Source organism: Chiloscyllium plagiosum, unplaced genomic scaffold, assembly GCF_037043375.1.
Source record: "Chiloscyllium plagiosum isolate Xiang-an unplaced genomic scaffold, Cpla_swu_hap1 HiC_scaffold_39, whole genome shotgun sequence".
Classification (NCBI taxonomy): domain Eukaryota; kingdom Metazoa; phylum Chordata; class Chondrichthyes; order Orectolobiformes; family Hemiscylliidae; genus Chiloscyllium; species Chiloscyllium plagiosum.
Window position 1 is genome coordinate 63,878,739 of NW_028270177.1, and position 16,595 is coordinate 63,895,333.

At 44.5% G+C, this 16,595-nt stretch overlaps 1 long non-coding RNA gene across 1 annotated transcript in view; it reads right to left on the minus strand.

Annotated features, from left to right (window-relative positions):
- The window catches only part of LOC148138740 (uncharacterized), a 32,878-nt gene extending 17,047 nt beyond the window's left edge, over window positions 1-15,831 (minus strand). Inside the window, exons 1-4 of the long non-coding RNA XR_015753806.1 lie at window positions 15,748-15,831; window positions 12,522-12,608; window positions 8,699-8,803; window positions 3,715-3,821 (exon numbers count right to left, since the gene is read on the minus strand). This is a non-coding gene — a long non-coding RNA (uncharacterized LOC148138740). The remainder of the gene's footprint in view (window positions 1-3,714; window positions 3,822-8,698; window positions 8,804-12,521; window positions 12,609-15,747) is intronic.
- Between the last annotated feature and the right edge of the window lie 764 nt (window positions 15,832-16,595).

The following is a 16,595-nucleotide window of genomic DNA, read 5'->3' on the forward strand; positions in this document are numbered from 1 at the left end:
AATGTTTAAGAGATTGGAATTCCTGGTGTTTGGGATTGTGTAGATGTCTGATCAGAAGGTCAGCTTCACGTCAGATATAACTGCAATACTGTGAAGAGTGTAGTTCTGCTGCATAGTTCCCAGTGAGAGAGAGGGGCTCAGCAGTAAGGGAAAGGAATTTATCAGGCAACGGGTTTAACCACTACAATGTTTCATGGGAGGAAACTGCACCTAATCGAGTAGTGGGAATGTGGTAAGCAGTTTGATAACTGAGTAACAGTGGAGTAATGAAGAGGGACAGCTGGGCATTGTCAGTGTACATGTGAAACCCAACATGGTACTTTTGCACAATGTCACCTCCTGGTAGTATGTACATAAAATCCAGAAGGGACCAAGGACACCAAATGCAAGGAATTCAGAAAGGAAAGGGAGAGTGGAGATGGAGCAGGATTTTGGGAGAGAAGGACATAACCAGAAAAGACAGAACAAGGAACAATATCTATGAATCGGTGAGGGAGACTGATGAGGAGGAGGAGGAGGAGGAGGAGGAGGAGGAGGAGGAGGAATGAGAGTTGGAAAGTCTATGGTTTAGTGAGATTAGGGTAAAAGGTCAAGATGAGCTCTTATAAGGCTTGACATGAGGTTGGAGAAAGATGCAAGTTTAGGACAAAAACCGGGAGCACCACGTGAGGCAGTTTGACTCACTGGGCTAGTGGGAGGGAGGGATGCAGCAGATCGGATTATCTCAGTCTCAGTGACAGAGAAACTCCATGTACTCCAAACTCTTGTTGTTGAGGGAAGAATGGAGGAGACAGGATAATGAACAGTGTTTCACAAAGAAACAAAACCTGGGTAAGCGATATTTAAAGTGAGTGAACAAACGTAATGTGTTTAAATTTTATCCAAAATATTAAAACAAACGACTAAAGTCCTGGTTCGAATCCCATCTTGGCAGATGTGGAATCTGAATTCAAGAAAAAATACCTGGAATTAGGAATCTCCTGATCTCCATGGAATCATTGTCAATGGCGGAACAAAAACCTGCCAACCTGACAGTGGCCCAGCCAGCTACTCACTATATTAATCACTGCAAAGTCTCAACAAAGGAATGAAACTGGATGGACCACTCGGCATCTAAGAAGGCACCATTTAATACAACCACAGAATCAGCCCTCTCGATGGTGCAACGTCCTCCAGACTAACATCTGGATTTTGGTGCCAAAATGTGGAGAGCTGTCTCACAGACCAATCAAGGAAGAGCCTGACATACTCATACTCACGGAATCATCCCTTAGAAACAATGACCGGACACCAACATCACCATATCTAGATGTCGAGAGTGTGGTGCTGGAAAAGCACAACAGTCAGGCAGTATCCGAGGAGCAGGAGAATCGACGTTTCGAGCCTAAGCCCTACATCAGCCTGACCTGCTGTGCTTTTCCTGCACCAGACTCTTGACTCTGATCTCCAGCATCTGCAGTCTTCACTTTCTCCTGAAATCTCTGGATATGTCCTGCCCCACCAGCAGGACAGACCAGGCAGAGGTCGTGGCACAGACAGAGAGGATTTGCCCTTGGAGTACTCAGCATTGACTCCGGAGACCAGGATATTTCATGGCTCCTGCTGATTACCACGTCCTGTCCTCCCATGGCTGACGGATCAGTTCTCCTTCATGTTGAACAACATTTGGAGGAAGCACTGAGGCAATAAAATGGTGTCAAACGTACTCTGGGTACAGGATTTCAATGTCCACAATCGAGACTAGCTCTGCAACAGAATTACTGACTGAGCTGGCCAGGTCCTAAAGGACATAGCTGCTCAACTGAGTCTGCAGCAGGTGGTGAGGGAACCAAGATGGAAAAACATACTTGATCTCATTGTTATGAATTGACCAACTGCAGATACATCTGGCCATGACAGTATCAGTAAGAGCGACCATCACACATTCCTTTTGGAGACAAAGTCTTGCCTTAAAGTTGAGAAAAACCTCCATTGTGTTGAGTGACACTATCACCGTTCTAAATGGGACAGACTTTGAAGAGATGTAGGATCTCAAACTGGGTATCTCTGAGGCACTGTGCGACATCAACAGCAGCAGGGCTATACTCCAGCACAATCTGTAATCTCATGGGTTTGTAAATCCCGCACTCACCCATCACAATGGACAGGAAAGGAGGGCATGCCATGAGCAGCACCAGGCAGACCTAAAAATGAAGTGCCAACCTGGTGAAGCTATCAAACAGGACCATCTGCATATCAAACAGCATCAGCAGCAAGCAACAGAGCTAAACGAGCCCACAACCAATGGAACAGATCGGAGCTCTGCAGTTCTCCCACATCCAGTTGTGAACGGTGATGGACAATTAAACAACTCACTGGAGGAAGCATCACAGATATCCCCACCCTTACTGATGGAGGAGCCTCACACATCCATGCACCAGATAAGATGACAGCATTTGCAGCAATCTGCAGCCAGAAGTGCAAAGTGGGATGCTCCATCTCAGCCTTCTCCAGTGGTTTCTAACATCAGAGATGTGAGGTTTAAGCCAGATCGATTCAGTTTGAACAACATCAAGAAATGGTTAAGTAGTGCAAAGGCTACGGGCCCTGCCAATATTCTGGCAATAATACTGATGGCTTGTGCTCCAGAACTTGCCACCCACCAAGCCAAGTACCGCTCCAGCACTGTCATCGACCGACAATGTGGAACATTGCTCAGGGATGTTCAACACAAAAACACAGGGCAATCCAACCCAGGCAATTTCCCTCTGTCAGTCCACACTCGATCAGCAGTAAAGTGATGGAAGGTGTCATCAACAGGGCTACCAAGCAGCAGCTGCTCAACAACAGCCAGCTGAGCGACACTCACTTTAGGCTCCACCAGGGCCACTCAGCTCCCGATTGTGTTACCGCCCTGATTCACAATCTGGCAACCAGCTGAATCCTAGAGGTGAGGTGAGAGCGACAGCCCAGTCCCACTCCAAGATCACAATTTCTAGCTGATTCTACCCTTGTATCAGCTCATATACTCTCATCCACCTTGTGTTATCTCTAGACTTCATTATCCAAACACACTCCTGGCCAGTTGCCCACATTCAACCTCCCTGTAATCTCAAGAAACACTATATCTATGCTGCCGAAGTACTCCCTCATACCAAAATTTGTCGATCCATCAAAAGGCTCCTATTCATAATCAACAACATAGAGCCACAGAGATGTACAGCATGGAAACAGACCCTTCAATCCAACCCGTCCATGCCGACCAGATATCCCAATCCAATCTAGTCTCACCTGCCAGCATCCGGCCCACATCCCTCAATTTAAAATTCTCACTCTTGATTCAATTCCTGGTTGTGATCATCCCGAGCTCGCTGCAACACACACCCTTTGAGACCTCAACAACCCATTCTGTTCGAGACTCCCAATGATCTGTTAATTCATTACCTCACCTGTGTGGCTCTTTTTACAGTTGCCAAAGCAAAAAGGTCTGAAATTCACAGCAAAAACCTCACAGATCTGCTTTCCTCCTTTAGACATTCCTCAAAACCTGCTTATTTGGCAATGCTTTTGGTCACCTGACCTAATATCATCCTTCTCTGGCCTTATGTCTAAAGTTCCCAATAATATTTTTGTGAAATTATAAGCAGGATAACAAAACTACAAACTGTTCTTTAATTGGACATTATCTTCAAATCATCACTGTTGCTGTAATGAATACTCTGTAATGTGTCTTACCCAACCACATTGTGGGAGCACCTTCACCACACAAACTGCAGCTGTACAAGAAAGTCAAACATCACCCTCTCCACAGGCAACAGGGCTTTGGCATTAATCACTGGTATCTGTGGAAGGAGAAACACAGTTGATGTTTCAGGGAGTGCAAAATGGATTAGAGGGAATGAAAATGGTGCAGAATTTGATAGTTAGAAATGGAAGGAAAATGCACTTGCTTATTGGAAAAAAGAATTCTTGACTGTCAAATATTTTCCAGAAAAAAATTATTAAGCAGCACATGGTCAGGGGCTGGGCGGCAGTGAAAAATTAACTTACAAAAATGTCTGTAAAAGTAATAGTAAAATACTAAACAGACCAAATATACACCCATTGTTCGAGACTGAGGAAGCTAGATATTGACAAAGTGGTCATGAGGGAGCCCAGAGATGAAGCAGAACAGTGTAAGCTGTTATGATCTCACAGACATAGAGATGTATAGCACCAACACAGACCCTTCGGTCTGACTCATCCACGCCAACCAGGTATCCAAACCTAATCTATTCCCATTTGCCAGCACTTGGCCCATATCCCTGTAAATGCTTCCTAATCATATCATGTGTCTATATAGATGCCTTTAACATGTTTTAATTGTACTAGCCTCCACCACTTCCTCTGGCATTCATTCCACCCACTGCATGAAAGAGTTGTCCTTTAGGCCCCTTTGAAATTTTCTCCGTTCACCCTAAATGCCCTCTACATCTGGGCACCACCACTCCAGGGAAAACACCTTATTCATTTACTCTATTCATGCCCCTCATGATTGTATAAACCTCCATCATATCACCACTCAGCCTATGGCACTCCAGGGAAAACAGCCCCAGCCTTTTATGCCTCACCCTTCAGCTCAAATCCTCCAACCCGAACAACATCCTTGTAATTCTTTTTTGAAACCTTTCAAGTTTCACAGCACCCTTCTGATAGGAGGCAGGCCAGAACTGCACACAATATTCCAAAAGTCGCCTAACGAATATCCTGTACAGCAACATAACCTCCCACATCCTATACTCAATGCTCTAACCAATAATGGAAAATATACTGAACACCTTCTTCATCATCCTATCGACCTGCAACTTGACATGCAAGGACTATGAATCTGCAATCCAAGGTCTCTTTGTTCCGCAAACATCTCCAGGGCCTTGCCATTCAGTGTATAAGTCCTGCCCTGATTTGCTTTTTCAAAACGCAGCACCTCACATTTATCTAAATTAAACCCCATCTGATCAATATCTTATTGTAATCTGAGGTAACCTTCTTCATTGTCCACAATACCTCCAATTTTGTATGACCTGCAAACTCATTTACGATACCAAATCATTTAAATGAATGATGAAACAAATCCAGAAATAAACATCCATTTCTCTGAGATTGAATGTGCTCCGTGCAGATCCTGCCAAATGACTCTGTACCAGAGAAAGACTGCACATGCGCCTGGCTGCACCTTGCTCCCTACAAAGCTGGCGGCTCCGCACGTGTCCATTGAATTCTTGCCCCGAATAAAGATGGCGGCGCGCACTCATGCCTGCAGCCACACTGAGGCAATTCCCCGTTTACTGAAAACACGAGACTGAAACGTTCAACTTTGTGTTTTCCGATGTGCACATTTTGTTTGTAAAACCTCTCCGCTCATACAGAATCTCTCTGATCTCCTGCGGTTCCACAGACAGCCTTGATGATTTTTGCGGGTACCTATTCTCTGCCTGGTTACTCGTTTGTCCTTAGTGTAGTTGTACAATCACTTTGGATTCTCCTTAAACCTATTTCCGAAAGCTATCTCATGTCCCCTTTTCACCCTCATGGTTTACCTCCTACTGCCCCTACACTCCTCTAGGGATTCACACAAACACAGCTCTCTGTACCTGCCATATCCCTCCTTCATTTTCTTGACCAGGCAGCATTCTTTACACCTACCAGCCTTGCCTTAACAGGAACATACTGTCTATGTACTCTCATTGTCGCAGGCCTATGGAGGCAATGGCAGATGAGGACAGAGAAGCAATCATTCTCAGTAAAGAGGTAATGCTGGGAAAGATAACAGCCTAAAGGTAGATGGGTCGCCTGGCCCTGATGGAATGAAAGAGATGGTGGGGAGGGAAGGGGGGGGGGGTCAATAACAAATAGATCTTGTGATAATTCACTAAAAGTTGTTGGATCCTGGGATGGTTTTGACAGAATGGAAGCTCAAATGTGGTGCCACTATTTTACAAAATGTTAGCTTAACTTCTGTTGTGGAGAAAATGCTTGAACCTCAAGGAAGTAGTGGTGAGATATCTGGGTAGAAACTGTCTCATTGAGCAGACACAGCATGGATTCATGAAAGGCAGGTCATGTTTAGTGCATTTACTGGAATTATTTGAGGATACGACGAGTGCGTTGGACAAGGGGGATGCGGTGGATGTGGTGTACTTGGATTTCCAGAAGGCATTCGATAAGTTGCCACATAAAAGGCTGCTGTATAAGGTAAAGATGCACAGCATTGTGGGTAATGTATTATCATTGATACTGGATCGGTTAACCAACAAAAAGTAAAGAACCGGGATAAATGTGAGTTTGGATTTGTGTTGGCACTACACTGTTTATAATTTACACAAGTGTTTTGGAGTTCAGGACCAAGTGTACGGTGTCAGAGATCACATTTGATACAAAGATGAGGTAGAGCAATGTCTGCAGAGGCCACTGTAAGTCTGCACAGGGATACAGATCAGTTACGCGAGTGGGTAAGGATCTGGCAGATGGAGTTCAATGTTGGGATGTGAGGCCATCCATTTTGGTCGGACTAACAGCAAACTGGATGATGAAATGGTGAAAATGTGCACCATTCTGCTGTACAGAGGGAGCTGGGTGTCTTTGTGCATGAATCACAGGAAGTTGGTTTGCAGGTGCAGCAGGTAATTAAGGCAGTGAAGGGAATATTGTCCTCCATTGCTAGAGGGATGGTTATGCTGCAGCTGTACAGGGTGCTGGGGAGGCCACACCTGGAGTCCTGTGTACAGGTTTGGTCTCCTTACTTCAAGAAGGATGTATTGGCATTGGAGGGAGTACAGAGGAGGTTCACTAGTTTGAGTTGGGAGTTGAGAGGATTGGGGTATGTGGAGAGATTGAGAAAATTGGTTCTATAGTCATTGTAATTTAGAAGAATGGGAAGTTGGAGAGGAAAAAATAAAATCATGAAGGGTGTAGATAAGATAGAGGCAGGGAGGCTATTTCCACTGGGGGCGGGTCAAACTACAGAGCATAACCTGAAAATAAGGGGGAGCAGATTTAGGACTGAGTTCAGGAGACGCTTCTTCAGCTAAAGGGTTGTGAATCTGTGGAATTCCCTGCCGAGTGTACCATTTGACGTTATCAACTTGAATGCCTTTAAGGCAAAAGGTAGATTTGTGAATAGGAAAAGAATTAAGGGTTATGGTGAGAGATCAGGAAAGTGGAGCGGAGGCCATGAGAAGATCAGCCCTGATCTTATTGAATGGTAGAGCAGGCTTGAGGGGCCGGATGAAAGTTCTTGCCTTGTGCCATCAAAATTGGCCTTTGTCCAATTCAGAACCTTAACTTTTAGATCTGGTATATTATTTTCTGTAACTATTTTAAAACTTGTAGAATTATCAGAGACTCCCAACAGTGTGGAAGCAGGTCATTCAGCCCATCACATTGATACTGACCAGGAGAGCCTCCTAACCTCCCCCTATAACATTGCATTTCCCAGGGCCAGCCAACCTACACATCCCTGAACATTATGGGCAATTCAGCCTGGACAATCCACCCAACCTGCACATCTTTGGACTGTGGGAGGAAACCAGAGCACCCGGACGAAATTCATGCAGAAAACCCCAATAAGGTGATCATCCCTTTCTTATTTCCAAGTTCCACCTAAATAACTTCACTGGGCGAAATCCCAGGAATATCCTCCCTAAGCAAAAACATAATGCTATCCCGAATCAAAAATGCTACTCCCCCTCCTCTCTTGTCCCCCTTCCTATTCTTCTTATAGCATCTATACCCTGGAACATTAAGCTGCCAGTCCTATCCATCCCTGAGTGATGCCTCTGTAATTGCTATAATTTCCCAGTGCCATGTTCAAAACCATACCCTGAGCTCCTCTGCCTTCCCTGTCAGGCCTCTTCTATTGAAGCAAATACAGTGCAACTGCTCAGTCCGACTTCATTCTGTGCCTTGCCCTTGACTATTTGACTTCTGAACTGTACCAGCCTCAGACATATCTCTGTCCTCACTATCTTCTTGGGTTTACACCCACTCCCTCACTGGTTTAATGCCTCCCGAGTATCACCAGCAAGTCTCCCTGCCTAGATATTAGACACCTTCCAATTCAGGTACAATCCATCCTTCTTACGCAGGTCAACTCTATTCCAGAGGAGATCACAACGATCCAAAAAACGTGACTCCTTTTCCCCTGCACCAGCTCCTTAGCCACTCATTGAGCACCTCCTCCTCCTCTGTAATATGGACATTTTTCAAGATGTCACCATTTATTTCCCCACATTCTATATCTCCCATGTACTTCTTCACAGTAAACACTGATGCAAAATACTTGTTTCCTAACTCGCCCATCGCCTGCAGCTCCACACAATGGCTGCCTTGCTGATCTTTGAGGGTCTCTATTTTCTCCCTAGTTAGCCTTTTGTTCCTCATGTATTTACAAAAGCCCTTCGGATTATCCTTAACCCTATTTGCCAAAGCTATCTCACGTCCCTTTTTTGCCTCCTGATTTCCCTCTTAATTATACTCCTACTGCCTTTATACTCAAAATTTTTTTGGATTGGAATAAATGCAAAATATAACATCCTGACAAAACAAACGAGGGTAGGACTTACACTCAATAAAAGTACCGCCTTGAGCAGTGATATGGGAACAAAGAGACCAAGGGGTTCATGTCTTTGAAATGTGTGTTACATGTAGACAGGGTAGTTAAGAAGGTGCTTAGCACACTTACCTTCATTGTTCAGACCTTTGAGTACAGGAGTTGGGACGTTATGTTGAGGATGTACAGGACGTTGGGGAGGCCTCTTCTGGAATACTCTGTCCAGTTCCAGTTGCGCTGTTATAGGAAGGATATTATTAAATTGGAGCAGGTTCAGGAGAGATTTACCTGCATGTTGCCATGAATGGAGGGATTGTGTTCTAAGGAGAGGCTGGATAGGCTGGATTTTTTTCACTGGCGTGCACGAGGTTGAGGGGTGACCTTATTCGAGGTTTATAAAATCAGAAAGAGTGTAGATAAGGTGAAAAGCCGGGGGAGAGGGGGATTCAAAACGCGGGTGCATTCATTTTGAGAAGAAATGAGAAAGGTTTCAGAAAAGACATTAGGATTTTTTTTAAAAATGTATACGTGTGAAATGAACTTCCAGAGGAAGTGGTAGCTGTGAATACAATTACAATATTTAAAAGACATTCAGCTTAGTACATAATTAGGAAATATTTGGATGGATGTGGACTAAGCGGAGGCAAGTACAATTAGTTCAGTTTGGAATTATGGTTGGCATGGACTGGTTGGACCACAGGGCCTGTTTCCTTGCTGTATAACATTATGACTCTAATCCTCACTAACTCTAAATTCCTCCATCCTCAACTCTCCCGATCACTGCCACCTCATCCAGCCTCACAACTCTTTCTTATTTATATAATTCCTCACCAGCCACAGAACGCTCCCTATCTCATGTCCTCCAGTTTCTCAAATCTCTGCGATATGTGCCTTTCTTTAGTTCCAGCCTTGAGGATGCCCTCATTCACTCCGATTGGTTGGAAGACAAACTGGTATGGCCTGGTCCTCCAGTACTGCCCTCTGCCCCCTACTGGCCTGCGCTGACATCAATCATCGGGGCCCATTGTGAGGTGAGTGGTGGGATCCTCCCTCTCTCTGCCCTGGGATGAGCTTCAACATTCACACTCAATGGGGCAGTATCACAGAGCACAGGGGCTGGGGGCTATTCAGCCCATTTGGGATGTACCCTCTCCCTCTGGAGATGCTGCAAATCTGTCCCAATTCCCTTCCCATTTGCCAATGCCCCCCAAATCTTCCCTTAAAAAGTAAAATTCCAAATCTGTTTATGAATAACTGCTGAGTCTGTGTCCAGCTGTCATTCAGACTGTTCCAGATGCTCAGAACTTACTGAATAAAATAATGTCCACATATTCACATATTATTTGCCAATTACCTGAAAATAGTTACTAAAATTGTGACGTTGTTAACAATTCCCCTCTCTCTGAAAATTAAATATCCTAGAAACAAATTTGCATCTGGTCAAAATCACTGCTTAACCTTCTCAGCTCCAAGGACAATTATCTGTGCTTCTGCTAGCTCTCCACAAAAGAGGAACACATCTTATTTTCATTTATTAGTGTCATAGAGATGTACAGCACAGAAACAGACCTTTGGTCCAATTTGTCCATGCCAACTAGGAATCCTCAACAAATGGATCCCCATTTGCCAGCTATTGGTCTGTATCATTGGAAACTCTTCCTATTCATGTACCCAATCGGATGCCTTTCAAATGTTGTAATTGTATCAGCCTCCACTTCTTCATCTGGCAGCTCATTCCACACATACACCACACACAGCTTGAAAACTTTGCCCCTTAGATCCGTTTTTAATCTTTGCCCTCCCAACTTAAGCCCATGTGATCCTGTTTTGAACCCACCTAACTGGGGGGGGGGAAGACCCTGGCTGTTTACCTTATCCATGCCCCTTATGATTTTATAAATCTCCATCAAGTCACCTCTCAGTCTTTGACTCTCCAGGGAAATTAACCCTGGCCTATTCAGCCTCTCCCTGTAGTCCAAATCCTCCAACCCTAGCAAAGTCTTTGTAAATCTTGTCTGAACTCTTTCAAGATTCACAACATCCTTTCCAGAACAGGGAATTTCGAACTTAAAACAGAATTCCTGAAATGGCTTAATCAATGTCCTGTCCAACCACAATTTGACGTCCCAGCTTCTGTAGTCAATGCATTGATCAATAAATATAAGCATACCAAACCCCACCTTCACTAGTCTGCCTACCTGCGACTCTACTTTCAAGGAACAAGGAACCTGCACTCCATGGTCTCTATGTTCAGCAACATTCCCAAGGACTTTACCATTAAGTGTACAAATCCTGCTCTGAGTTTCCTTTCCAAAATCCAACAGCTTACATTTGTCTAAATTGAACCCAGTCTGCCATTCCTCGCTCCAATGGTCCATCTGGTCAAGATACTGTTGCATCCTGAACTCACCTTCTTCATTGTCGACTACACCTCCAATTTTGGTGTCTTCTGTAAACCCTCTGACCATATCTCATAGATTCACATCCAAGTCATTTATTTAAGGACCCAATATCCATTCCTGCAGGACAATGCTGCTCACAGGCCTCCAGTTCGCAAAGCAACCCTCCATCACCACCCTCTGCCTCCTACCTTCAAGCCAGTTTTGTATCCAAATGGCTAGTTCTCCCAACATTTCATGTTACCTAACCTTGCTAACCAGTCTGCTTTGTGGAACATCGTTCAGTGTCCATATAGACAACGTCCATAGTCTGCCTTCATCAGTCATCTTTGTCACATCTTCAAAAAAACTCAATCAAGTTAGAGAGAGAGAATTTCCCACACACAAAGCCACATTAACTATCCCTAATCAATCCTCATCTTTCCAAATACATGTAAATCCTATCCCTCAGAATCCCTTCCAACAACTTACCTACCACTGAAGTTAGGTGGACTGTTCTCTAGTTCCCTGGCCTTTCCTTACCACCTTTTTTAAATAATGGCACCCATCTTCCAGCACCTCACCTGTCACAAACAATGAAATAAATACCTCAGGGAGGGGCACTGCCATCACCTTCCTAGCTTTCCACAAATTTCTGGGATACACCTGATCAGGTCCCAGGGATTTATCCACCTTGCTACTGTTTAAGACATCCAGTACTTCCTCCTCTGTAATATAGACACTTTTCAAGTTATCACTATTTATTTCTCCAAACTCTCTAGAATAGAATAGCATAGTATTTCTCCCACCTCCTGTTGTTCCATAGATGGCCTTGTTGATCTTTAAGGGGTCTTATTCTGTGTCTGGTTATTATTTTATCCTTAATGTATTTGTAGAATCTCTTTGGATTCTCCTTAAACTATTTCCTAGAGATATGTCATGTCCCCTTTTTGCTCTCCTGATTACCCTCGAGTATATTCCTGTACAAACGTGATCCTGTACTCCCAATTCCTCCGCCTCTGCCATATCTGCTCCCAGGAGAAGCAGTTCCAGTCCAGGACATCCCAGAAAGGTTTCCTCTTTCAAGGACCGCATTTCCCTCCCACTTGATCAACAATGCACTCCAACGCATATCCTCCACTTCCTGTACCTCCGCCCCCCCCCCCCCCCAACCACAATAAGAATATAATCCCTTGGTCCTCACTGCCACCCACTAATCTCCATTAACCTCTGCTATGTCCGCTAGTTACAGTCAGACCCCACCACCAGGGATATTTCTCCCTCCCCAGCCCTTTCTATCTTCCGCAGAGACCATGGGATCTTTGGTGCTGATGTGCTGCCCCCGGATACCTCAGTCACTCACCCTGCCAAATGGCCTAGTTAGATTATCACTAGATGGATAATCCGGACACCCAGATAACGTTGTGGGGCCCAGGGTTTGGATCCCGTCACGGGATTCAATAAAAATTTGGAATTAAGAATCTGTTAAAGACCATGAATCCATTGTTGATTATTGCAAAAAAAAAACCTCATCAGATTCGCTAAAATCCTTCAGGGAAGGAATCTGCCATCCTTACCTGATCTGGCCGACATGTGACTCCAGACCCACAGCAATGTGGTTGACGCTTTACTGCCCTTTGGGCCCAGCCAGTGACACCCTCATCCTGTGAATGAATAACAAAGAAGATCAAGTCATGTACACAACCATACTATTCTTACAGAGAAGTCATCTCTTAGTAAATTTGCTTTGCAACTCCCTGCTGACTATTGGGGAAGTGTGGTGATGGTGGGGGGTCAATAGTATCATCCCTTTCTTATTTTTCAGTTCCACCTGTATAACCTGCCTGGATGTACTCCGAGGAATACCCTCTTGAAGCCCAGCTGTAATGTTATCCCTAATCAAAAATACCACTCCCCCTGCTCTGTTGCCCCCTATCTTTGCTATAGCATCTATACACTGGAACATTAAGCTGCTGGTCCTATCCATCATTAAGTCATGCCTCTGTAATTGCTATAATATCCCAGTGCGATACTCAAAACCATACCCTGAGCTCCTCTGCCCGACCTATCGGGCCTCCTGTATTGAAATAAATGCAGTGTAACTGCACATACTGTGCCTTGCTCTTGTCTGCCTTGACTGTTTGACGTCTGAACTGTGCCAGGGTCAGACTTAGCTCTTCCCTCATTCTCTCTCTGGGTTTACCCACATTCCTTTACTGGTTTAATGCCTCCTGAATAGCACTAGCAACTGTTCCCTTCCAGTGCCAGTACAATCCATCCTTCTGATGGAAGTCAATTCCACCCCACAAGAGATTCCAGTGATCCAACAATGTGAACTCTTCTCTTCCTATGTCATTGATACCAATAAACAACAGCTTCCCCTCAAAATGGTTATTCTCCTCTTTAAGAATATTCTGCTCCCTTTCTGAGACATCCTTGTACAAAGATTACACATTTGAATAATAAACCTTACACTCATCAGGCCACCATAAAAGGATTACATGACACATTGAAGGTTTGGGGAGACCTTTTGAGAGAATGCGATGATTCAAAGGAGAATTTTTAAGCAGCAAATGGGATTGATCTGGAACACAATACTCACACACACAATGCGAATACCCAGGTCCTGATATATACTGAGTAATTCAATCAGAGTTTAGCAGAATATTTACTGAGATTTCCACCTGTAATATCCTGTAATACAAGTTTCTAAAATCTGTCACTCTCAGTTCAAGTTCGAAACCCACACCATCCCCTCCTCGTGGCCCAGGATTACTGTACATCTTCCTCTTGAGGACAACAGCAGTCAACTCAGGGGGAAATCTGTGGGTTTCTGGGACATTCCAACTTGAGATCTCATGTGACTGAACACAGCAGTTCATTGACACATTGGAGAAAATGATCCAAGCGTCAGTGAGATATGGGGATCTAGAATTACTTTCTTTTCTTTCATTCCGTGCTGTCGCTCTGCCTCATCAATAAGACATGGGTGTGAAAGGCTAATGCCTAACGATGGGCAAGTTGTCTCCACCCTGACCAATGGGGAGAAAGATCCTCTCAATAACTCCAAAGCATATCCCTATAAAGATAGCAACTCTGTCTGCTTCCCACTGCCCAGTGTTCCCAGTAAATGTTTGGAAGAATGGGAAGGGTGGGGGAGGGGGGGGGATATCTCCTAGAAAAGGTATAACTGTAAAGGTCTAAGAGGATTATGAAAAGAGAGAGATGCTCAGGAGAAGGGGGCAACAAGTTGCCAGACGGGGTGTAACTTGGGAAAATGGGATGTTGCTCATTTTGGAAGAGATAATAAAAGAACAAAGTATTATTTAAATGGTGGAAACTATAGAAAGCTGCACAACAAAGGGACCAGTGTTAATTGTTCAGGAAACACAGAAAGCTACCACACAGTTACAACAGGGAATCAGGAAGGGAATCGAATGTTTTGTTTCAAAGGTTTTCAGTATGAGAGTTTCGAGTATATACCTGAGAGTAACGTGTGGAAGTGCTGGTGAGACCACCATGTCTGCAGTAATGAGAGCAGTTTTGGTCCCTTTAAATCAGGAAATGTGTCACTTTATTGGAGGAATTTCAGGGAAGATTCAGTGAGGTGATCCCTGGTTTGGAGGGATTATCTTTTAAATAAAGGCTGGAAAGGTTGGGACTCTACTCACTGGATTTTGGAGAAAGAGAGGTGATCTCATTGAGACAGATGGGATTCTTAAGGGGTTTGACAGGATAAATACAGAGAGGATGTGTCTGAGAATAAATACTGAGAGGAGAGTCTGAAACTAGATTCTGAGTTACGGAATCAAGGGTTCTGTTTTGGATTCAAGTTTAAGGCGACACAGACGCGGGTAAGGGGTTTCAGTGGCAATGGAGCTGGGGTAAGGTGGAGAAAAGCAACATTTAAGAGATTGGAATTCCTGGTGTTGTGATTGTGTGGATGTCTGATCAGAAGGTCACCTTGGGGTCAGATATAACAGCAAAATTGTGAAGAGTGTTGTTCTGCCTCAAAGAGTTCCCAGTTGGAGGGAGGGGCTCAGCAGAAAGGTAAAGGTAAGGCAATGGGTTTAACCATGACAATGTTTCTTTGGAGGAAACTGCAGCTAATCGATTAGTGGGAATGTGATAAGCAGTTTGGTAACTGAGTAACAGTGGAGTAATGGAGAGGGATGATGGGGAGGGAGAGCTGGGCATCGTCAGTGTACATGTCAAACCTAACACAGTGTTTTTGGATGATATCACCTCTTGGCACTATGTACGTGAGATACAGGAGAGACCAAGGATAGATCGTTGAGGGACACCAAATGCAAAGAATTCAGAAAGGAAAGGGAGAGTGGAGATGGAGCAGAATTTTCCAACAACGGTGAGGTCAAATATTAATTTTTCACAGAATGGGAGAGAAGGACATAACCAGAAAAGACCAACAGACATTACAAGGAACAATATCTATGAATTGGCGAGGGGGGTGATGAGGCGGCAGCGGAGGAAAGAGAGTTGGAAAGTGAGTTTAGCGAGATTAGGGTAAAGGGTCAAGGTGAGCTCTGATAAGGCTTGACAAGAGACTGGAGAAAGATGTAGGTTTAGGACAAAAACCAGGAACACCATGTGAGACAGTTTGGCTCAGTGGGCTAGTGAGAGGGAGGGAAGCAGCAGATCGGATTATCTCAGTCTTCGTGACAGAGAAACTCCATGTGCTCCTCACTCGTTGTTGGAGGGGAGGATGGAGGAGACAGGATGGTGGACAGTGTTTCACAAAGAAACAAAACCATGGTTAGTGATATTTAAAAAGGGTGAACAAACCTGATGTATTTAGCTTTTATCCAGAATATTTTAAAAAAAGACTGAAGTCCTGGTTCGAATCCCATCTTGGCAGATGGTGGAATCTGAATTCAAGAAAAAAAAGTATTAGGAATCTCCTGATCTCCATGAAACCATTGTCAATGGCGAGACAAATCCTGCCAACCTGACAGCGGCCCAGCCAGCTACTCACTGTATTAATCACTCCAAAGTCTCAACAAAGGAATGAAACTGGATGGACCAGTTGGCAAGTAACAAGGGACCAGAAATTACAACCACAGAATCAGCCCTCTCAATGCTGTAACGTCCCACTCACAAACATATGGTTTTTGGTGCCAAAATGTGGAGAGCTGTCTCACAGACCAATCAAGGAAGAGCCTGACATACTCATACTCACGGAATCATCCCTTAGAAACAATGACCGGACACCAACATCACCATATCTAGATGTCGAGAGTGTGGTGCTGGAAAAGCACAACAGTCAGGCAGTATCCGAGGAGCAGGAGAATCGGCGTTTCGAGCCTAAGCCCTACATCAGCCTGACCTGCTGTGCTTTTCCTGCACCAGACTCTTGACTCTGATCTCCAGCATCTGCAGTCTTCACTTTCTCCTGAAATCTCTGGATATGTCCTGTCCCACCAGCAGGACAGACCAGGCAGAGGTGGTGGCACAGTGGTGTACAGACAGGGAGGATTTGCCCTGGGAGTATACAGCATTGGCTCCGGAGACCACGAAGTCTCATGGCTCCTGCTGATGACCACGTACCGTACTCCCTTGGCTGATGGATCAGTTCTACTTCATGTTGAACAACATTTGGAGGAAGCACTGAGGAAGTAAAATGGTGTCAAGCG